This window comes from Solanum lycopersicum, chromosome 10 (genome assembly GCF_036512215.1).
Source record: "Solanum lycopersicum chromosome 10, SLM_r2.1".
Taxonomy (NCBI): domain Eukaryota; kingdom Viridiplantae; phylum Streptophyta; class Magnoliopsida; order Solanales; family Solanaceae; genus Solanum; species Solanum lycopersicum.
In genome coordinates, this window is record NC_090809.1 from 52113174 (window position 1) to 52138313 (window position 25140).

Below are 25140 nucleotides of genomic sequence, written 5' to 3' on the forward strand. Positions count from 1 at the left end.
TTTACTATCAGCCATGAATCCTCATGTAGTGTAATAAACCAATTACATAAGATATTTGCTAATTTTTTCTGGGGAAATGCAACTGGATATAAGAACAAGCACCGGGTTTCATGGGGACACATGTGTTATCCCAAGGAACAAGGGTGTCTAGGTTTCAGGTCATTGCATAATGTATCAAAGACTTTTTTTGCAAAGATTCAGTGAAATTTCAGAACATTAATTTCTTTTTTGTGGAGTGGCTATATGTGGAACAAGTATTTCAAGAAATTGCATCAAAATATAACTACAGGAAGGGGTGACTCACATGTGTGGAGAAAGATGATAATTGTAAGGGAGGACGTACAGCACACGATATATATATGGTGGCAAAATAAAGCAGAGAAAATTCCAGCTAAGCAGGGGGATTTCACTTTTTTTTAATTAATAAAGGTAACTTTGTATTCACAAGAAAATTATTAGTTACAACCCTCCATGTTATTGCAAAAAGAAACAAACCAGGGTTAATGGTTTACAATTTTCCTATAAAGTCAACTAAAAGATTTATACCCCCCACCATATCATTTTTACCCCTTAATAAGTAACGCTAATGTAGTTCATTCTAATCCTCTGGATCTTGTTGATTTTGCCTTCAAAACGCCTGACATTTCTTCCTTCCATAAGGTTCACAAATGCATGTTGGAATTAGCTTTCACCAGTCTCCCCTAGAATTTCTTCTTCCAATAGTCTCCCAACTCCTCAGTAGATCAAAAGTGTTCATAGGAATTGTCCATCTTACTCCAAGTTTACATAATAACATGTTCCACAACAGTTGTTTTGCAATGTAGGAAGAGGTGGTTGTTTCCCTCTGCTTTCTTGTCATAAAGAAAAACACCTTTAGCAAATCTACAAACCCTCTTCTCTGTATTGCTTCGTGGGTTAGGAAAGCTATCCTAATCACCATCTACATAAAATAGGGCACCTTCAAGGGGATTTTAATTTTCCAGATTAGTTTCTAAGGCTAAATCCTAGTGGAGGAGAAGTTGATGTTGTTCTACTAGCATGATTTGTCAGAGAATACTCCTCTACTATGCAACTTCAATAGAACTTTGCCTGGATTTATCGAGATACCCAGAAAAGGATCAAAGAATAGCTATTTTGTCTACTTTTCAGTCATTTAAATTTCTTCAAAATATGAAATTTCACCCTTGTGGGCTCCATTCTTAAGCAACAGTGGCATTTCTGTGGAGACTGAGGTTGTAAAGATCTGGGAAGGTGGTCTTTAAGATTTTATCACCTATCCACTGCTCATTGCATAACTATATCTTCGTACCATTCCTCATCTTAAAGTAAATGTTGGTACTGAATTGGGGCCGGAGTCTTCGAATGTTTTCGATACACTTCATGCAAAAGTACCTACCACTTCTTCCGTTTTCCATTGGTTTAGGAGTCCATATTTCTCTCTGATGAGTTTCTTCCATAAGGGAATGTCTTCTATGCTAAATTTCCACAACCACTTATGCAATAGACAATTATTGTGGAGGTCGAGTATCTTGATGCATAAACTTCCTTGTCTCACTAGAGTGTAGCCTCTATTATCTTTGTTCCCCTGCAATAAGAATCTCCTTCTCATTTGGTTGATCTACTTTTCAATAGAATACTCTTTTGGATGGAAAACAAACTCGTCCTATAGGTGGGAAGTGCATCCATGACTAATTTATGAGTAGGACGGGCAGTGCATCAATGACTGATTTATGAGTGTCAGTCTGCCTCACAAAAAATAAATATTGACTTTTCCATCATGATAGACTCTTGTTACATGTTTATATTGTGGTATATACTTTGAGTTCCATATTTTTGGCTCCAAGTAACATTCCTAGATAATTTGTGGGAGGGGAGCAACATTGCCACCATGATTCATGGCCAAAAACTGTATATTCGGGACTTTCTTGACTTGCTAGAGGAAGCTTTTGTGACAATTTACATTGAGTCCGGAAATTCCTTTATAAATTTTTAGAATAGCCTTGTGGTGTCTGATTTGTAACACTCCTTCTTCACATACTATAAGTGAGCCATCGACATTACAGTAAGTGGGAAATTCTCATACCATTTGCTCTACTTATATGAGCTCCAAAACCTCTCAACCAACCATTTTCGTTTGCTTTTCTAAATATATGATTGAGACCCTCAATAAGTAGTAAGAAAAGGAAGGATGAGAGGAGGTCATCTTTCCTAAGACCCCTCTGTGATTGAAATAACCTACAACGTCACCACTTAACATTAGGGAGAAACTCACACTAGATATGGAAAATTTAATCCTTACCCTTTTTTTGCCAAAGACCATATCTTTGAAGATCCTAAGAAGGTAGGTACAGTTGACATTATTAAACGCCTTTACACTTCACTCTTGAATCTACCAGTTCATTTGCCACAAGTAATGAATCCATTATTTGTCTCCCTTTCAAAAAGGTCATTAATGCTCATCCACCAATTTTACCATGCAGACTTTAGTCTATAAAAGTTTTGAGATGAGCTTATTAGTCCATTATATTAATATTATAGGTATGGAGTCTTTTAATTCTTTGGCATTTACCTTTGTTGGAAGTAAGGCTATAAAGGTTGCAGTGATAAGTTTCTCAAACAATTCCTTCTTGTGAAATTTGTGGATGGTCTGCATGAAATTTACCTTTATAGTGTCCTAGTGAACTTCAAAAACAATTCATGATGAAACCATTATGCTAGACTTCTCAAACAATTCCTTCTAGTGGAAGTTATGGATGGTCTGCATCAAATCTGCCTTTCTAACGTCCCAACAAACATAAAAAAAACTCACGGTGAAACAATCAGGCTTAAGGGATTTTTTCCCATTACAACTCTTGATTATGTGTATTACTTATAATTCTGAGAAGGGTCTTTAGAACAATTCATTCTCTTCATTTGTGATTCTGGGACGACCTTGTAATTTGAAAGTAAGCCTCCAAGGTTCAGCTTCTAAGTACAATTTTTTTTGTAGAAATCTATAATGTCTTCTTTTATCACTGTAGGTTCCCGAGTTTCTTCACCATTCACTATCATTCTATCAATGGTGTTAAATATATTATGTGTTGTTTCCATTCTTTGGAAGAACTTTGTGTTGTTATCACCCTTTTTAGTCATAGTACGCTTCATTTCTGTCTCCATAAAAATTCATCTTGTCTAATCATTATTCAATTTTTAGTCAGGTATCTACTTTCCTTAGTTAAGACAATGACAATGAATTCTTAAAGTATTTTTTTCTTCTTGTTGGCTTATTCTCCAAATGTAGTTCTACTCCACTCGTTGAATTTCAACATTTTTAACTTTCTATTGAACCTAAGGTCGGGACATCCTTCTACTACATAGTCATTCCACTAGGTGTTTACCAACCCGCTGAAACCCTTTTTATTGAGTCACCAATTTTTGAAATTGAAACTTAATTTTGCTTTCTCCCAGTTTCCACATTCTAGCACAATGGGGTTATGGTCTGAAGTAGCTCTAGGCAAAATCCTTTGTCTGATATTTTTGAAAGTTCCTTCCCATCCTGAGAAGAACAGGAACATGTCTAGTCTAGCTGCACTAGGATGGTTGATGCCTCTAAGGCAGGTAAAATTACCCCCAATTAGATGGGGTTCATGAAGTTCCATGTCCTCGATCCATCTAGAAAAGCAAGACAACACACTAGTGATTGTGAAGCTCCTTTTATTTCTAACATAAATCTATGTGTATTGAAATCACCACAAGTTACCCAAGCACTTTCACAAAGTTGTTTGCAAGCTGCAATTTCCTCCCAACATTATAACTTTTCACTTAATAGGTGGAGCATAGACACCGGTGAGGTACCACGTAAAAGAGTTGTGAGAATGGACAAATCCATTGATGATAGAGTGTCGCTCTATTCACACCATTATCTTTGACCTTACTCTGTTGTCCCACAATATTAGGATCCCCCACTACTCCCCACAACTTTGATGAAATCACATTTCATCTATCTACATGGCCATAGTTATTTGGTTGCTTCTTTAACTTCTCGTCTTAACATTTTTTATTGGAGACAATAGACATCAACCTTCTATTTTGAAGTAAACACTTAACAATATTCCTATTTTCTATTGTGTTGAGTCCCACACATTCCATGAAATTAGGTTTACATTCATTTGTAAATGAGACGGAGTGTTTTCCCCCTAGTTCTGACCACTTCTACTTGGTTGAGATTGGATTGTAAATTCTTCAATTCATTCTTGGTGAGTCTCTTACTTTTTGGGGTGGTGATTATATTTTCCTGTGCTTTCTTCTTTAGCACCGCTTTTCTTTTATCTAGTTTTATGAAAATAGCTAGACTTTCCTCTTCAAAACCTTCAAAAGTTACCCCATAAGTATTTCTTAAATTAAGAATGTGAGAACTTACCCAGTCTGAAACATCTATCTTAGCGTCCTTTAGGGATGCAGGAGATTAGGTGGTAACCGATTGGATGTCATGTATGGAATGCAGTTGCACTCATTTGGTATGGATGCATGCAAGGTTGTCCCTTCTATTATATATTTGGAACGGTTATTAATCTCAGTCTCTTCGCCTGACTGAGGGGTAATCTTAAGTTTCATGGTCAAGGTCCCTTTCGATGTCACTTTAATTGATTTATCTATATTGCATGAGTCTACAAAGCAAGCTTCCAAAGTCATATATGTTTCTAGTAATTTTGAGACAAGAGCTCGAATGTTCTCCAGTTCGTTATGAGTATTAGAAGAGCTCTTCATCTGAAATTGAGTTATAGCTGGGCTCAAGATATCATAAATAAGTTTTGGTCTTGATTTAGTTGGGTCTCTAGAATTAAATTTAACCCGGCTCGAAAGATTTAAATTTTCTATGGAAGTTGTCCAATGTAACTCAGCATTAGCATGTTTTATCACTATCACATATGACTCAACATTGGCATTGTTGACATTGTCTCATACTCAACATTCCATGTGCTATCACTGGTGACTGTCCAGGTGAAGAATGCAAGTATTTTTATCCACTGGGTGAAAATTCAGTGACTGTTGGATAATGGGATTCAAAATTCTTTTAGCTCCGATAACTGTCATAGCTAGAAGCTCGTTAAAGATTTGCATGGAGAAGGTGATTCCACTATTTTTTGTGGATACTCCTTCAGGATCTTCCTTCTATATCCTTTGATTCTGATTCTCTCCCATTCGATATTGCTCTAGATGGACGTATATTCCTCAGTATCAATCCATACACAATAATGGTCTTCTATGGACTTAATGGTTTTATAGGCCCATAGGTAAAGAGGGATTTCCACGATCCTAATATAAGCGGAACTTGTTTTTTTTATTTATTTGGAAGAGCCCGCCAATGGGTTCCACCAGTAAAGCGTGAGTGGTTTTTGGTTCCACAACTAACTGCTACAAGGTAATTGCTTTGTTGTAAGCCTAGAGATAAACTCATAAAGAAAGAGGCCCATTCCTATTTCGTATTTGTTGAGGTCGAGCACTTATTGACATAGGTTATTGGTCCATCTACGTATTTGTGATAATGCAGGTGAGAGATTTGACCCATCTTCGATAGTACCAACCAAACTCCTCTTTAATCCCTTATTTTGGCGACGAGAAACCATTATTGCATATGACATTCCCACTCTTTAGTGCTTGAAATTCCATTGAATTATTTTATGCCCCGTTGCACCATTTATTGTTTTTGACTGCTTCAGCGAAAGAAGAGTTTGTTGTCTATTAATCTGTGGTTGTGCCTACTGGTCTCCCTCTTTTGTTTGGCAATGAAATTCCTCATTTTCTCAGCAATGAAGGCCCAACCAGAGTTGAAGGTCAGTTCAGGGATGATGATGTTTTATCTACTTGCCCCTTACATTAATGAGACATATGTATCTGTCGAAATTGTAAGAAGTTCCTAGGAAAGGTTTCTGACAGCGTTTACTTCTTCTTCCACCTTTTGACTACATTCTCATTAGTCTTAGAAACTTCAAAGAGAGTCTAGATAATCCAATACTTTATCTTCCTAGTGAAAGATGTTCCAATGACGCTATTTCTACATCTTCCGATCCAATCATACAAGTATCATGACATATTAATGTCAATAGACTTGAATAAAACTACAAATAGTCCTCCATCTCGATGGGGGAGGAGAGGGGGGCAGAAGAGAGGAGAGAGGGAATCCGGTGATTAGAAGGATCATAAGGAGAGGGTTAAAGGGTATCTGTAATGGTTATAGAATCTTTTTGGGAATCATTTCTTGGAGAAAAAAAAATTTCATGACCGGGTAATGTCAATACACATGAATACAACTACAAAATAGATAGTCCTCCATCTCGATGGGGGAGGAGAAGGGGGGAAAGAGAGGAGAGAGGGAATCCAGTGAATTAGAAAGATCATAAGAAGAGGGTTAAAAGGTGATATGTAACGATTATAAAATCTTTTTGGGAATCATGTCTTGGAGAAAAATAAAGTGTAAAAATTCCAGTTAAACCTCTTTCAGTATAAAATCAGTTTGGCAAACTATGACAAAGAAGTAGGAGATAAGAGCCGACTGTGTTTATATTTGGAACAAGTGAGTTCCTTTTAAGGTGAATTTCTTCCTATGGAGGTTTTGGAAAATAAGAATTCCTACAATATGATAATTTAAAAAAGGTGAAGATTCATCTAGTTTCAATATGGTTGTGTTGTGATGAAAAGAAGAAGGAAACAACAACCCATATTTTTCTAAAAGCCTCGTTGGAAAACAAGCAATGGAGAAAATTTGTTGATTTGCAGGTACACAAATAGAAGGAATGTATTTACAACAATTAATCATTTTTTGGTGGAAATTCAAATCATCACCATAACTATAAGAAGTAATGATAGAAATGCCAACAATAATCATATGAACAATTTGGAAGAGAAAAAATAGTAGAAAGCATGGAGAAAACACTACTTTTTGAGGGATTGTGATGCAAGTTCAAGAAATGGTTAGGAAGTTGGTGAAAACACTATATCCTTGGATACATTTGGACTCAAGTTTGTGTCTTGAAATTGTCAAAAAACATAAGTGGTACAAGCCTAAATTACATTATCATAGTGTAATATGGAAAACCCCAGATACACACAGATTGGGATGCAACACTAATGGAGTATCCAAAGGGAACCTAGTGCTGAGTGCATATGGCTTTTGCCTAAGGAACTCACAAGGAAGTTTGATTTATGCAAGGTCAGCAGAAGTTGGAAATCATACTAACACAGAGATATAGTCAGTGGCAATCTATGAAGCATTGGAGTATTATTGGGAGAACAGGGTGATATCACTAACAATCAAAATAGACACACTAAGTCTGATAAAAATGATAAGAGGGCAGTGGAAGATACCTTGGGAGTTGGCGGAAAGAGGAGATAATATAAGGATGAGATCAGAACAATTAAATGTAAACATCACTCATATTTTCATAGAAAGCAATAATGTTGCAGACTAATTGTCTAATGAAGTAGTGGAAACACAACAAAGAAAGGAGTAAAACAATTTTGATGATTTACTAAGAAATATCATGACACAGATAAATATAGACAAATTAGAAGTACCAACATTGAGAAACAGAACAAGGAACATACCTAAAGCATATCTTGATAGGAAAAGAAAGCATATGACTACTGCAGATATTGAGAGAATCTACATAATATTAATAATAATATAATACATAATCTAAGTGTTAAGGGTGTAGGTCAAGACATAAATGTTATACTCTACCCTAGCTACCACAAAGTTACATAAAATAAACACAGAGACAGGTGGATCGGACACTACCGATGAAGTTTTAGAATGTTTCAAGGGAAAGTACATCACCAAATCTACATCTGAGGAAAAGAACAAAATAAAGGGATATCATTCAAAGATCATGGGGGGAGTTGAGAAGAAGAAAATGAGGTATAAAGGAAGCGGACTTACCAAGTAATAGTGAAGACCACTCGAGATCAAAAATGATTCAAAGGAGGAGGCAAACAACTGGAATTTTCTTCGACAATGAAGTGGAGAAGGTGGAGGAAAGAGTATTGTGTACTCATCAAGGATGAATAGAGTCCAGACCAAATTAGGTATTTTGTATTTTTGATATGATTGGCCCATGGGCCATTTTTAGTTGTATGGACCACAATTTTTTCAAGAAAAGTCTCCCGACCAAAATATTTTTTTTTAAATTGCATTATAGCACTAGAAGGAGACGATTTACCCTTATATAAACAACGCCACATCAAACCTTTGGGGTTTGGACAGACTAAAATACTTTCTCTTCAAAAAATTTCTAGTTATACATGAAAAGTCATGAATAAAATGTTGCAGCTACAACAAAAAAAAACTTATTCCTTTCACAAATTTTCCTATATAGTTCTTCAATTTGTAGTAGTTAATTTCTTAGAGTAAATGATTCCAACATAAGATTTTGATTACTTTCGTATAGGAATCAAGATCCAAAGTGCAAGAAACAATTGCCAAAAATTTTAAAAGGGCACATTAATTTTATTTTTTTAAAAATAATAGGGAAAATTGCTCTGACTAAACAATTTTCTTCTGACATAATATTGATGTTGTTACTCTGTTAAATATAAAAGTCTCTTCCATAGCAACGATTGTATCCAAAACTTGGTTTTCTTTTTTTCTTCCTTATATATTTCTTGAAAAAAACTCCCCAAGCAGAGATTTTTGTTAAAAAATCAGCAACTGTTTTATTATAATTTTTTTAAAAAAAAATCAATGCCTTGGCAGCGATTTATAAGAAAAATAAATTTAAATTGATGACAAGACAGAAAAAAATCTCTCTTTTCTCAAAGAAATATACTTTTTCACTTATGTATATTTGAATTGGTTAATTGATCAGTTAATAAATTCATTTAGTTAGTCAAGGTAATTATCTTTATTTTAAGTTGGCCAATAAGTTTGTTAGATTGTAAAATAGTTAGTTAAACTTGTCAGTGATCAGTTGGATCTAAAACTTGTATATACATACATGTAATTTAGCTGATATACAGTATTGTGATGAATGACTATTTCAGTTTCCATCTAAATCTCCCTTGTAAAATCTACATGGTATAAGAGCTCTAAACTATTGATCAGTTCAATACGACCATTGATGAAGTTGAGAGATGGGAGATGCTGAAGCTTCCACCATTGATGCATCACAAACATTTACAATTGAAACTATTGATGATGTTGATCAAAAGTTAAAATGTCCACTTCATTTTCACTTTTTAGACACTCTTAATAGAGTTGCTCATCACTGTGCAACTTACGGTGATGTGGAATTACTTTATGGAGCAGATTCATGTTGATGAACCTGCGAGCCAAGAATAAGTTGGGGTTTGTGTTGGGGACTTGCAAGAAGAGTGCTTATCAATGTGAACAATAAGAGCAATGGGAGAAATGCAATGCATTTGTACCTTCTTGAATCATGAACGTTGTGTTGACGAAGCTGCTCGGTCAGTTTGTTTATCCTACAAATGCAACCATCGTCTGGACAAATCTGAAAGAGAGATTTGATAAGGTTCACGGATATAAACTGCACAGGGAAATCTGCATGATTCATCAAGGTAATTTGACAATTTCAACATATTTCTCGACATTATGGTTGTTGACGGATGATTTTGACGTACTAGTTTATCCACCTTCACTCAAATGTGATAAATGAAGAACTTATGTTGATAACCTAGCTTGTTTGAAGATATTTTCTTTTTTGATGGGATTGAATGAAGTGTATGGTCATGCACGAAGTTAAATCCTGATGATGAACCCTCTACCTATTGTTGGAAAGGCATATGATACGTTGATGGCAGATGAAGGCCAACGTATGACTGCAAGTTCATATGTAGTGGGGCTGTTTCATATCCAACTGCTCTGTATGCAGGGAACAAAATTCTAGATCCAACTACATTATATGCATAGAAAGGGAATTCTCAGAGGAAATTTTAGGATAAAAAGAATAATTGGGATCAAATATGTGATCAGTGTAAATTGAAAGACCACATCAAGGTAAATTGTTTCAGGTTATTGGACACCGGTAAATTGTTTCAGGTTATTGGACACCCTGTTGACTAAAAGTTCTAGAAAATTTCAAAACAACCAGCAAATCAAAATCAGAAAATCAGCAACAAGACATGGAAAATCATGCAAATGCTACCAGATATGATGATTTAGATGATGTATTTGGACCTTTACTCCAAAAAAAAACATATATCACAAGAATAAACACATGATGGACAAAGAGAAAGTAGGATCAAGCTCCAAAGGTAAAATGGATATGGAAAACATGGCAAGTATAATTTCAAAACCCAAAGCATTATTAGTGACAACTAGAGACAAAGAAAATGGAGAGATGGATAATGGATTCAGATGTTACATGCCATATGACATCTAAGCACAATAAATGGACATCTGCATTTAGTTGTCTAGGTAAGAGGGTGCATTTACCTAATGTTAAATATACTTCAGTGTCTTCTGTTGGTAAATGTAAAATTATTGATTTCAATGTGTTGAATAATGTTTTGGTGGTACATGCACTCAAGCATGATCTTATTACAGTATCATAGATTACAAGAAAATAGAAATTCTCAGTTAACTTCCTTCCTGAGTTTTTTGTTCTTTGAGACCTCTCCAATGAGAAAGTGAAAGGGATTGGTAAGGAGATTGTTGAACTCTACTACAACCATGTGGATAAGGAAGGACTGATGAGATGGTGTCGAGATGGTGTCCCTCACACAACACTCAGATGCATACAAGTTATTTTGGCAGTAAAGGCTAGGACACCCTTCAATAAAGGTCTTGAAATATGAAACTCAAGGAAAAGAGAATATATACATTACTGTATGTAATAAATGTTCAATATGTCCCATTTCCAAGTAAACAAGATTGACTTTCCACACAAGTATATCTAGAGTTGTTGAGGATTTTTAACTTGCTTCACTCAGATGTTTGGGGACCATATAGGACCGATACTCATAATGGTTGTAGATTGTTCCTGACAATTGTTGAATATAATTCAACAATGACCTAGTTGTATTTTTTGAGAATGAAGAGTGATGTCTTCCTAGTTCTAAAGTCTCTTTGCTTTAGTTCAAACTCAGTTTAATAAGAATATCAAAGAGATAAGATAATATAATGGCACAAAGTTCTTTAATACTGAATGCAATACTTTGTTTAAGTTTCTTGGTATCATTCATAAAAGTAGTTTTCCTCACACTCCACAACAAAATGTAATGGTGGAGAGAAAGCACAAACACATACTTGAGTAGCAAGGCACTAAGATTTAAATGTGTTATTCCCATCAGATTTTAGGGAGAGTGTGTATTAGTTGTTGATTATCTGATTCACATATTACCTACTGAAGTTTTTAAGGGGCAAACTCTTTTTCAATGGCCATAAGGCAAATATACGTCATATCATGACAATAGAATGTCTATGCTATGCAACTAGAATGGTTAAGCCTGATAAGTTCACTCCTAGAGATGGCGAAAGTGTATAATGAGATACTCAGCAACTTAAAAGGGTTATGTGATATACAGTTTGTCTCAGTAAAAACTCTTGGTGAATATAGATGTTGTTTTCATGAAAGATGTTTTTACCTTTTAGAAGATGAACAACACACAACCATCTATGATTTATGATGAACTTCATCAGACACATATGCCCATAGAAGATAACTTAGTAGATCTGAATGAATGTTTATTCTTATGTGGAAAATATTACCCATGATCAACAAAGTATAGCTAAAGAAAATACAGACAATGAGGTTAGTGTAGATGTTGATGGAAGAGCCTAGGCAGTAGGAAGTAGACAGTGATCCAGTGTTTCTCATCCCCCCATTTGGATGAAAGACTATGTTACTCAAGGTTCTAAGTCATCTCATCCTTACTCTCAGAGCAACTATCTGTCTTATGATAGTGTCTTTCCTCAATATAAGGTTTATTTGTCTCAGTTTTCCAAAGAGACTGAACCTAGAAACTATGAAGAAACAGTAAAAGACACAAGGTTGATATAGATTCAAACATTAGAAGAAAATGGTACTTGCGAGGTAGTTCAGTTGAGAACAATAAAGGCTTCTACAGATGAAAATGGGTGTTTAAAATTAAGTATAAGGTTGATGATGAGATTGATAGAAAGCAAGATTAGTAGCAAAAGGTTATAGTCAAACTGAGGGGGGATTAATTATCAAGAAACAATTTCACCTATAGTGAAAATGGTGATTGTGTCACAACCCAAAATGATTCGTGAGTGGCACCCACACTTACCTCCTTAGGTGAGCGAACCAACACATCTACACCTCAACATATACCAACATTTCAACTATAAATAATATAAATAATGCGAAAGCTCCAAAAGATGCTAAGCAACCAATTTAAATAAGTTTCTAAAGTTTAATACTTATCATCCCAAAATCAGATAGTCATCACATCAAGGACATCTATTTCCAAATTACCAAGTCTAAGAGTGTTTAAGAAACCAAAATAAGCAATAAGATGGTTCATGTCCAAAATTCAAAGACATCAAGACGTGAATAAGAGAATCCAGCACGTGCTAGAATTAATAGCTCACCCTGAACTCTAATGTGCTAGAGACTGGCTAGAGCTGAGGGCGAGTCGAAGTTGATGGTACACTTGCTGCACTCCACAAAAGAACAGAGAAGAAATACAAGTAGGGGTCAGTACAAGGAAACGTCCTGAGTAGGTATCATCAGCCAACTCAAAATAGAAACCAATATATATTGAATAATATCATAAAATCAACTACAATACTTAACAGGTGGCAAGCAACAAACACATGAACCATTGACAACAACATCATAATAGGTACACCATCAATCACAACATCAAGCACACCTATGAGTACTTATGCCTCCACACCATACTCATTTGGAAAACAGGTTCTTTGAGAATAAGTATATTACTTCAAGATTTCTTTCCTTTAATGTTATTGTGTCGGAACGTGACACTCTGATCCCACATATCGTGTCGGAATGTGACACTCCATTACAACATTTAATATGTTTTTCTTTTAAATTTCATCAAAGACACATGCTGAATTTTCTTTATATATAAATTGCTCCAATTGATTCTCTTTCAAGAGTTTGGGTGCAACAGGTATACAACAACAATCACCGCTTAATGACCATTACACACGAGCACCGTCAACCAACCCAATGCTACTATCTAACCTCAATTTCAACCCAACCAAATTACATAATCAATATAATCAAATTGGGACATAAATCAACAGCGAAATATATTTAACACTAAGCATATTACCTGGTTCGCTAGTTCTCTTAGACGCCGCAGGAAGATTTGCTAGGTTTATTTTTCCCTATCCTTCTTTTTCAGATTATATCTTTTCCAAAATTCTTATATAACCAATTATAATCATGGTAAAAGTGACCCATTACTAAATTTAAATGTTACTTTCTCTAACCACCAACTCTATAAATTATTAAAATAACCCCACTAATTACATAATTTTAATTACGAATAGTCCAAAACACCTCTTTAAATCTATTGGAAAGTATTTTATGACATAAAAAAAATTTAGTGCTCAAAACGATTGAAAATGACCGTTACAAATTGTTAGGCCAATCATAGCCTTAGCTGCTGCTAAGAACTAGATGATTTTTCAAATACATATATTCAATTCTTTTCTATAGGGTGATTTGTCTTGGGTGGTATATGTTGAACTGCCTAAGGATTTTGTGGTTAGGGGAAGAATAAACGTATTGTTTGTAAACTTGTTAAGTCATTCTATGGACTTAAACAACCATCAAGACAATGGAATTTCAACTTGACAGAGGCTTTCTTTAATTCAGACTACACACAGTCACCTAGATTATTCTTTGTTTACTAAAAGGAGTAGATCTAGCTTGGCAATAATCTTGGAATATGTTGATGATCTATTGATTATACGAAATAATATTGAGTTAATAGAAGAAACCAAGTGTGTACTGCACAGACATTTTAGAATTAAAGATCTAGGAAAGCTTAAATATTTTTTGGAAGTTGAGTTCTTTAGCAAAGATTTTGTGGTGAACTAAAGGAAATATGCTTTCAAAGTTGATAGTTGAAGCCGGGTTGGGAAATGCTAAACGAGTTTTGCACCACTATAATCCAACATAAAGTTGACCAATGTAGAGTTTGATCAAGATATCAAGACTACTGACATTTTATTTGAGGATGTTTCTAGATACAAAAGGCATATAGGTAAGCTGCTTTATCTTATGAACACAAGGCCAGACATAGCCTTTGCAATACAAACCTTAAGTCAGTTTATGAAACAACAAAAAATGTCATACTGGATGCTGCTCTAAGGGTAATGAAATACATTAAACTGGAACCAAGGAAGGGATTGCTTATGAGATCAGATCACATGCCTCACTTAACAAGCTATTCTGATACAGATTGGGCTTCTTGTCCAAATACAAGAATATTTGTTACTGGTTTTATATTTGAAGTTTGGTGATTCACTCATTTCCTGAAAATCAAAGAAGCAGAATCTTGTCTCTAGGAGCTCTGCAGAGGCTGAGTACAGGAGTATGGCTAGTTTGACAGATGAAGTAGTATGAGTTGTTGGTTTGTTCATGGATCTGAATGTAAAACGGATTGAACCATCTTCAATTTATTTTGTTGATAGCAAAGGCTTCTGTACAAATTGGTGTAAACCCGGTGTTTCATGAACGTATAAAATGCATAGAGATTGATTGTCATTTCATTCGAGAAAAGATTTAGAAAGGACTCGAGACAACCTACATCAACACTAAAGACTAACAAGTTGATTTTCTTACTAAGTCTTTGGGAAGGACACAACATGAATTATTACTAGACAAGCTTCGAGTATTGAACTTGTTCAGTACATCCAACTTGAGGAGGAGTATTGAAATTGATTAATTGATCAGTTAATTAATTCAATTAGTTAGTCAATATAGTTAGCTTTATTTTAAGTTAGTTAAAAAGTAAGTTAGGTTGTCAAATAGTCCGTTAAAATTTCCAGTGATCAGTTGGATCTAGATGTTGTATATATATACATGTAATGTAGCTTATGTACAGTTAATTGTGATGAATGATAATGTTTTAATATCCATATAAATCTCTCTTAAAAATCTACAAATGTATGATGACCTTTTTCTAGTTGTTTCACTTGTTTCTAGTTTTGTAGTGCTTTTGACATTATCATGTCTTCTCTAATGAAATTTCCGCTGCCGTCTCAATGGCTTTTAAAAAAATTGCAACTATTTTATTTTTATTTATTAAAATGGCTACCTGGGGAGCGATTGACTAGAAAAATATTTTTTAATTAAAACGCTGTCATATAAACGATTTTAGTTTATAAAATTTGAGAAAAATGTTGCCCTTGTAGGACAATGATTTTTATTTTTAATAGATTAACGACGTCAATATTTTTTCAGAGGAAAATCGCTTCGTCATGAATGATTTTGTCCTTTTGGTTTTAAAAAATATATATGCCCCTTTGGAATTATCGGCAATTCTTTTTGCCCTTTAGACTTCGAACTAAATTATATAGTAGGTATTGCCTTCTTCTCTTTTTTTTAAATGTAAGGGATTTCATTGACCCTTATAAGGTCAATCAAAAATTATACGGGCATATGCAAAACTGTTAAAAATAGTCCTTTAGGTGTTACAAGAGTCTTTAGAGTTTAGGGTCAGGTTAAGTAATATTGGAAAATTCCTACACAATGCAAGGAAGATCGTGGTCAACAAATGAATGAACTATTGGTCTTGATGAGTTAGAAAGTGTTAGAACAAATGAACAGGAATGATAAAATTACAAGGAATACAAAATAAAACTTGCTTGGCTTAGAGGCACGTTAATACGTTTCTTGAAGATAGTTGGAGTCTCTCCCACGAGCAATCGGAAGAATAAATAACAACTCTATCTTCGGGATTCAACTAAGCCACAAAACAAGTAGCATTCAAGAATGTTGCTCTTCTATTCTTGAATTGGTGATTTCACCTTTTGATCAATGTCTCACAAGTGTTTTCAAGGGAAAGTATTTTTGTTTGGATGCATATCTTTTTCAACCAAAAGAAACTCAATTTATAGGATAAAAAGTTTTGCAAGAAAAAGTTTTTTTTTTAATTAATAGAATTTATTAGGTTCATGAATTGGAAATAAAAAACTTATCTTTCCAAAAATCATAACATAGAATTTAAAAAAAAAAACTTCTTGCAATAACATAGTTTTAAAGTAAATGAATGTTACAACTCACATTCATGTATTTGTTAATTCAAAACGGATTAATTTGTTTCAAAATTAATTGAAACACTAACTCTTACAATCCTCCACTTGTTTCAAGAAATTTTATCTTTGAAAAATCCAAAAAAAAATTTGAGACATTAATCTAGCAACATGCATCAATAATGGTGTCTTTTGGACTTGAACCATTAGCTAGTGAAGGTTTTTTTTCTAAATCATTGACTACTTAGTGAACATATGTTGAACTAAGTGAATCATTGAATGAAGTTAGAAAAATATTCCACGCATATCACTATGTTCCGGTGAACATCGAAATCCTTTGACACCTTACGGCCATGTGTCCTGAATCCTTTTTTTTTTAGCCAAGTGCTTTAAGATTTCCTGTTAAAATCTTATTGAAGCGGCCTCCACTTCGCACTTAGTGCGGTGAATTCATCAAGAGTAACTTTGTATACTCCGACCAAATAGTCTATGAACTTCATTAAGAGAAATTAATCTCATCCTCCTTTACACAAAGTATCCGTAAATCTATCAAGAGTATTCCTACACACTCCAATCGAAATCGATTTATAGACTTATTAAGAGAATATAATCTCATACTTCTCTTCAGCAGGAATATCGAAAAAAAATTATCAAGAGTTTTCTTACTAACTCCAACCGAGATCGGTCTTATAAATTTATGAAGAGAAAAGAATCTCAATCATGCACATCTACTTATTTCATTTTATTTTGAAAATGAGAATTTTATTGATGTGCTGCAGAATTGTAACTTTACTTGTTTTTCCCTTTGAATCCAAGATTACATCATTAGGTAGGGTTACCATAAAGTACAATTAATTTACAACGGGTTTTATTCCCATTCCATTACAAGTTTCCACCACTAACTCTTTGCCTAACCCTTTAGACAAAGGATCCGCTAAATTAAATCTGGACTTCAAATATTGAAGCGATATCACGCCTTCCTCTAATAATCTCCTGACATGATTATGTTTGAGACGAACTTGTCTCGACTTGCCATTATAGCAGTCACTTGAAGCCCGAAATATAGCAGCTTGATTATCACAATAGATAGTTAAAGGTGGTATTGGCTTACTCCATAAAGGAATATCTATCAGCATCGATCTCAACCAATCAGCTTCTTCTCCAGCAGAAGACATAGCTATAAATTCTGACTTCGTGGTTGAATGAGTAATACATGTCTGCTTCTTTGATTTCCAAGAGATCGCTGCTCCAGCGAAAGTGAAAATCCAAGCAGTAATAGATTTAGAGTCATTCGGATCAGAATTCCAAGTAGCATCACTATAACCTTCAAGAACAATGGGAAATGTAGAATAATGCAGGCCAACATTAATTGTACCCTTCAGGTATCTTAAAACACGAATTAAGGCATTCCAATGTTCAACTCCGGGATTGCTAGTAAACTTGCTCAAAGTTCCTACTGCGTAAGCAATATCCGGCCTGGTACAATGCATGGCATACATAAGACTCCCAACAATCTGAGAATATGTCAGCTGGTCGAGAACATCACTAGAGTTCCGCATTAGTTTGATGCTAGGATCAAATGGTGTAGGAGCAGGTTTGTCATCAAAGTGACCAAACCTCTTTAGAACTTTCTCAATATAACTTGATTGAGTAAGAGTCAAGCCATTCGCTGATCTTATAATTTTAATACCCAGAATTACATCAGCTTCTCCAAGATCTCTCATTTCAAATTGAGAAGCTAGAAAATTTTTTGTTTCTTTGACTCTTTCAATATCAGTTCCAAAGATCAACATATCATCTACATAAAGACATATTATAACACCAGATTTTTCTTGAAATTTGCTAAATATACAAATATCACCACCATTGATTGAGTAGCCATTAGAAATCATTACTCTTCTAAATTTCTCATTCCATTCTTTTGGAGCTTGTTTTAATCCATAAAGAGATTTAAGAAGCTTACAAACTTTGTGTTCTTGACCAGGAACAACAAATCCTTCTGGTTGTTTCATGTAAACCTCTTCATCTAGATCTCCATTCAGAAATGCAGTCTTCACATCCATTTGATGTATTACTAGGCTATGAATTGCGGCTAAATCAATCAAGAGTCGAATAGAAGTCATTCGAGCTACAGGTGCAAATGTACCAAAATAATCAATATCTTTCAATTGAGTAAAACCTTTTTCCACCAAACGAGCTTTGTACTTATCTAAGGTTCCATCAGATTTTAATTTCTTTCTAAAGATCCATCTACAACCAATAGACTTACATCCAGGAGGGAGGTCTGATAAAATCCATGTATTGTTTAAAATAATGGAGTGCATTTCATCATCAATAGCTTCACGCCAGAAATGAGCATCATGTGAAGCCATTGCTTCAGCATAACTTTCAGGATCCCTTTCAACTAAATAGACTTGAAAATTTGGTCCAAAGTCTCTTGGTTTGGCTGATCTTGCACTACGTCTTGGTTGACTTTCTTCCAAAGGTTCAATTATTTTTCTTTTAAGAGTAGATATTGAAGAACTTGTATTTTGTTCCAAAGACTCTTTTTTCTTATGAAATATATGCTCAAAAAAGTTAGCATGCAACGATTCAATAATTGTGTGAGGGATTGGAGTATCAAGATTCAAAAATCTATAAGCCTTACTGGTTTGTGAATAACCAATAAATACACAATCTACTCCTCTATATCCAATCTTAGTCAATTGTTGATCTGGTAATCTAACATGAGCCAAACAACCCCATACTTTAAAATAGTTTATATTTGGCTTTTGATTCTTCCAAAGTTCATATGGAGATGAATCATGTTTCTTGGAATGAATTTGATTCAAAATATGACATGCAGAAAATAAGGCTTCAGTCCACAAATTTTCAATGATACCAGATCCATAAAGCATAGAGTTAACCATTTCAATGAGAGTTCTATTTTTATTTGTGCTACACCATTTTGTTGTGGTGTATAAGACATAGTCAATTGTTTCTCAATGCCTTCTTTTTCACAAAAATCAATAAAATTTGATTTTAAATATTCTCCACCTCTATCAGATCTAATTGATTTAATCTTCAAACTCAATTTATTTTCAACTTCTGCTTTATATGTTTTAAAAGTCTCAAATGCCTCATCTTTTGTTTTTAATGGAAAAACATATGTATACCTTGAGTAATCATCAATGAAAGTGATAAAATATCTCTTTCCATGACGTGATAAACAATCCATCTCACAAATATCAGTGTGGATTAATTCCAAAAGTGTGGATATCCTTTCAACAAAATTAAAAGGTTTCTTTGCTATTTTACATTTACTACAAGTAAAACACTTAGCAACATGATCCTTTCCACAGTTTTTAATTAATCCATTTTTCATCATAAGTTGAATGGATCTAAAATTCACATGACCAATACGTTCATGCCATAAATCTAAAGACTCCACAATATAAGCAGAAATATTTTCATTTTCAATATTGAGTTTGAACATGTCATTTGTAGCATAACCTTTTCCAACAAGCATGCCTTGTTTAGACAAAATAAATTTATCTACCTCAAAAATCATTTTAAAAGCATGCTTCGAAAGAAGCGTACCTGACACCAAGTTCTTTCGAATATCAGGAACATGCAATACGTCTATCAATGTGACAATCTTTCCGGAAGTGAATTTTAGTTCAACAGTTCCCTTTCCCACAACCTTAGCAGAGGATGAGTTTCTCATATGCAAAACTTTATCGCCCCCCACTAATTCATATGTCGTGAAAGAATTTCGATTACCTGATATATGACGAGTTGCACCAGTGTCTATCCACCATTCCACTTGATCTCCTGCTACAAATGCTTCTGTGACCATTGCCACCAGTTCATTTTTTGTATTGTTATTTGCCTTTTCTTTCTTCTTTTCAGCTTTAAGAATTTTACAATCACGTGCATAATGACCAATTTTATGACAATGATAACATTCAATCGACTTAGAATTAGAATTCGTACGCTTGAAATTTTTACTCTTTTTTGCCTTCACAAATTTATTATTGGCAGGTTCCTTTTTGATCTTTTCTTCAACAACATGAGCTTTCATGATAGGCTCCCTCAAGATGTTATTGTTGCGGTATCGTGTCTCTTGTTCAATTTGCAGGTGTTGCAATAATTGTTCAAGAGTCAAATCTTCCTTCTTGTGTAAGAATTTGCTTCTGTACTCTTTCCAAGATGGAGGAAGTTTTGAGACAATCGCACCAACATGAAAGTTTTCATCAAGAGCAATTCCAGTTATAACAATTTTATTAGCTATAAGTTGAAATTCTTGTACTTGTTCAGTGGTTGACTTGTCATCAACCATTTTGAACTCCATATAATTTGAAATAAGAAATTTCTTTGAACTCGCCTCTTCTGCTAAATGAATAGCTTTAAGAGTGTCCCAAATCTCCTTAGCAAATTTACACTTAATATAATATTGATCATAATATTTATTGGACATTCCTCCAAGAATATAATTCTTGCATAAGTAATCATCATCTTGCCATTTGGCAATTTGTTCTTTAATTAAAGTAGCCTCGTCCGTTGCTACCTCAGAACTAGGAGCCTCAGGACAAGGTTTCTCAAGAACATACGCTAACTTTAATCGTCCTAAAAAGAATTCCATCTTTCCACGCCATCTAGAAAAGTCTTTTCCATCAAATATTTCAAAATTAGGATTAGGCAAAGACAGAACACTGTTCGTTATTGATGTGGATGCCATAGAGACAACTATCTTCAAATTGTTAGAACAAATGAACTGGAATGATAAAATTACAAGGAATATAAAATAAAACTTGCTTGGCTTAGAGGCACGTTAATACGTTTCTTGAATATAGTTGGAGTCTCTCCCACGAGTAATCGGAAGAATAAATAACAACTCTATCTTTGGGATTCAACTAAGCCACAAAACAAGTAGCATTCAAGAATGTTGCTCTTCTATTCTTGAATTGGTGATTTCACCTTTTCATCAATGTCTCACCAGTGTTTTCAAGGGAAAGTATTTTTGTTTGAATGCATATCTTTTTCAACCAAAATAAACTCAATTTATAGGATAAAAAGTTTTGCAAGAAAAAGTTTTTTTTTAATTAATAGAATTTATTAGGTTCATGAATTGGAAATAAAAAACTTATCTTTCCAAAAATCATAACGTAGAATTTAAAAAAAAACTTCTTGCAATAACATAGTTTTAAAGTAAATGAATGTTACAACTCATATTCATGTATTTGTTAATTCAAAACGGATTAATTTTTTTCAAAATTAATTGAAACACTAACTCTTACAGAAAGTATATCCATTAATGTTACAATAGCATCCATTTATGGTCCATACTTTGCTTACCTGGGTTGTGGATGTACAAGGAAGCATAGATTTCCTCTTGAACTTGTCCTAAAAAGGCAGTTACACGATTAAACTATCATGGTAACTTTTTACACACTTTAACTATCCAAAAATAAATTTATTACCATCCTAAGATGTGTAACACCACTATCACATTGTGTAGTGTATTACACTTACTGTCACATAAGAGCACGTCAGTTTCATGTTATAAATTATAATTTTTTGTTTTCTCTTCTTTATTAATAAGTTCTTCATTTGTTAATTATATTTTACTCTAAGTAATCCCTAATTAGTTGTTTTAATTCTCTAATAATTGTATCTTCTTCATTACTAATCCCACCCATTTTCAATTCTCATTTCATTGAAAAATCACATTAATTGGGCCCCACCATCACTATTGATTTTGTTCTTCACCGCCGCTATATGACCTTCAACTCTTCTTCTTCTTTGTCACCAACATCAAATATCAACACCACCAATATTAATATCATTTTTTTCTTCTTCACCCCCTTCAGTTACCTCTTTTTATGTTTATCACCCACCACCTATCACCACCAAACTCTTAAAGCTGTTATTATTACCAAAACAAAAAATTGATTAACAACAAAAAAATTCTATAACAAAGTCAAAAAAAATGAAAAAGACAGAAACAATCAATTAAAAATTTTCTAGATAAAATACGATTATTCAGTAACAAATCATTGAAAATTAACCTAATTGAGGATAAAAAATAATTGTGCTTTAAGATTGTGATAAAAAAAATTAAGAAATGTGATGAAAATAAAGAAGAGGACAATGGGTGGGGTTTGAAGAAGAAGAAGTTTGTGTTGGGGGGGGGGGGGTGGATATGATTCTAGCTTACTTTAATTTCAAACCAACACGCCTACTTTTATTTTTATTTTATTGTTTTTCTACATTAGTTTTAAGGGGTAAGAAATTTACTTTTGTGTAGTATAGATGTGTAATAGGTCATTATAATAATTTAACTGTTTAACTAGCTTTTTCGGATAAGTTCAAAGATGAATTTATGCCTTTTCTCGAATGTACAATTGATACATTGAAATGTGAATTCAATATACAATAAGGTGTACTTACACTTTTTAGATTTCAATTTCCTATGAAACCACATATGCTCTGTATTTTTCAGGTATACATGTAGATTAATGTAATGGATGACTTTAAATTTACCTATTATTCAATAACTAGTAAATTTGGCTGCGCTACACGCAGTGTTTAAATATTTCATATTTTATTTGAATGCTGGTAAGGAATTTCACATTATTTGATAGTATTTATTATAAAAATTGTGTTTTGTTTCTATAAATTTACAAAACATTATTTCCTTTAATTCTACTGGCACTATCATAGTAAAATTGTAAACACGAGCTGGACCTAGAATATAGTGTCACGTAGATAGAAAAGGGGTAAAACGTTATTTTTAAAGGACCTTAGTATAGTATAAGTGTATCTCTATGACGTTTTCGAGCATAGGTTGGGGGTACTCATGCATTTTCCCTTATTATTTCTCATACACTTATTATTTGACTTTATCTTATAAAAGTTTTTTGAGTATTCACATTCGTAATTATTTTTCATATTTTTTGTGTTTTCTCCTATTTTAAAAGAGCATGAATATTGTACCCTGAAACATAAAAAAGGTGAATGTTAGGCCTTTAAAAAAAAATAAAGTATATTTTTTAAGTTTTACAATATAAATGGAAAGAAAAAATGTGCATTTTATCTTTATTTATACCAAATAAAATAGATTTCAAAATTTATTTAATCTCTTATATGTTTGCTCATTTAAAGGTTTATTTTCTCAGATTTATACACTTTTAATATATTGTGTGTTTCACTAAAACAATCTAAAATAATATCTACTACAACAATCTATTTGAAGCTAGTGGTTCATTTGTAGTAATTTTCAAAAAAAAAGTAGTTACATGGAGTAATTTGTAATAACGTAAGATGAGGTATGGCAAAATATACTTTTAGATTTTTTTTTGTCGTTTTGACATACAAATAAATACAAGGAAATAAGAAATTTTGCAAATGTTTTCACAAGCAATTTCAAATGTCGTATTATTTTTTTCACTTCTTATGTCGTACAAAAAAACATAAACATGAGTTCACTTATTGATTTGCAAAAGGATAATCCTACATGAATAAAGTTAATCTTGCTTAGTTGATAAATCTTCTCATTTTATATATGTCGTCCCGGGTAGCATTATATGTTCATATAATATGTAGGGAATAAATAATTTACAATAAATCGATTATATAAATACAATCAATAATGAAAAGTCCATAAGTTTGTGTTCTTAATAACATCACATATCCGTGCAATCTACAACAAGAAATTTAAAAGACAATTACATTTTTTTTATTCATTGACGAAGAACTAATAACTCATCAACATTATCAACAATCAATGATGAAAAGTCACTTTATAATTTTTAGAAATATTTGTGATGAAAAATTAAATAGTAAATTTGTTTGGTAAAATTTGAAGACAAACCAAAAGCATGGTAAGATAACTTCTTGCACTTGTTCAGGTTTCAACTCCTCAGAAAAATCAATAAAGAAATAATTTGTTGTAAAACCACTAATAATTCGTAAAACATTATCAACAACCAACGATAAAAAGTCACTATATATTTTTTAGAAATATTTGTGATGAAAAATTAAATAGTATATTTGTTTGGTAAAATTCGATGATCAACCAAAAACATGGTATGAGAACTACTAGCACTTGTTCATGTTTCAACTCCTCTGATAAATCAATAAAAAGATAATTTGTTGTAAAAACTACAAACAATTAACATATTATTAGAATATTATTATCATATGATATATAAATCAAAATTCATTGCTTGAGGTAATGAAAATGAAGATAAAAATAAGATGTTACAATGCTAAACAAAAAGAGATTAAAGGAGAGATATAAATAACCAAATTGAAGTAATGATAAAATAGTACAAAATGGGAAATAGAGGAATTGTGGTAGAATTCTGAAATCTTTATATTATATAGTAAAATTTTAAAATGTTGAATTGTCTTTTCATTAAGGTTACCATTAAATGAGTATTGTTTTTAATGAAATTATGTAACCACTTTTTTCGTAATTAAACACATTAATTATGGAAAAGTACATGTTAATTGTAGGGAGTAGCCTTTTGGAATTTTGTATTTTAGGAATGTATAACTGACCATTAATAATTAATACTCTCTTTGTCCCAATTTGCTTGTCCATTTTTTATTTTATACTTATTCCTAATTATTTTTTCATTTTGACAAATCAAGAAATGACCAAAAAAATGTTATTATACCCTCAATTTATTACTTTGAAAATGGTAGAACTTTTTCATTAATTTTTTAATTCATCTACTTCATAATTAATAGGGATAAAATAGTAAATTCACTATCTCAATAATTGTTTTTTTAATAGGCGTTTCAATTCAAAAATAGACAAGTAATTAAGAACAGAGGAAGTAATGGATAGTACTTAATAATTTAAAAATAGAGAAAAATGTCTAAAATTTAAGAAAATAAATCAATAAATTTTCTGATCATTTAGACATGCAACATTAGCAGGATGAAGATCCTCCTTT

The 25140-nt window shown here is 33.0% G+C and overlaps 1 long non-coding RNA gene across 1 annotated transcript in view; it reads right to left on the minus strand.

The window, feature by feature from the left end:
* Positions 1-8027, minus strand: part of LOC112940173 (uncharacterized) — a 44545-nt gene extending 36518 nt beyond the window's left edge. Inside the window, exon 1 of the long non-coding RNA XR_003244119.2 lies at positions 7919-8027. This is a non-coding gene — a long non-coding RNA (uncharacterized lncRNA). The remainder of the gene's footprint in view (positions 1-7918) is intronic.
* Positions 8028-25140: the final 17113 nt, after the last annotated feature.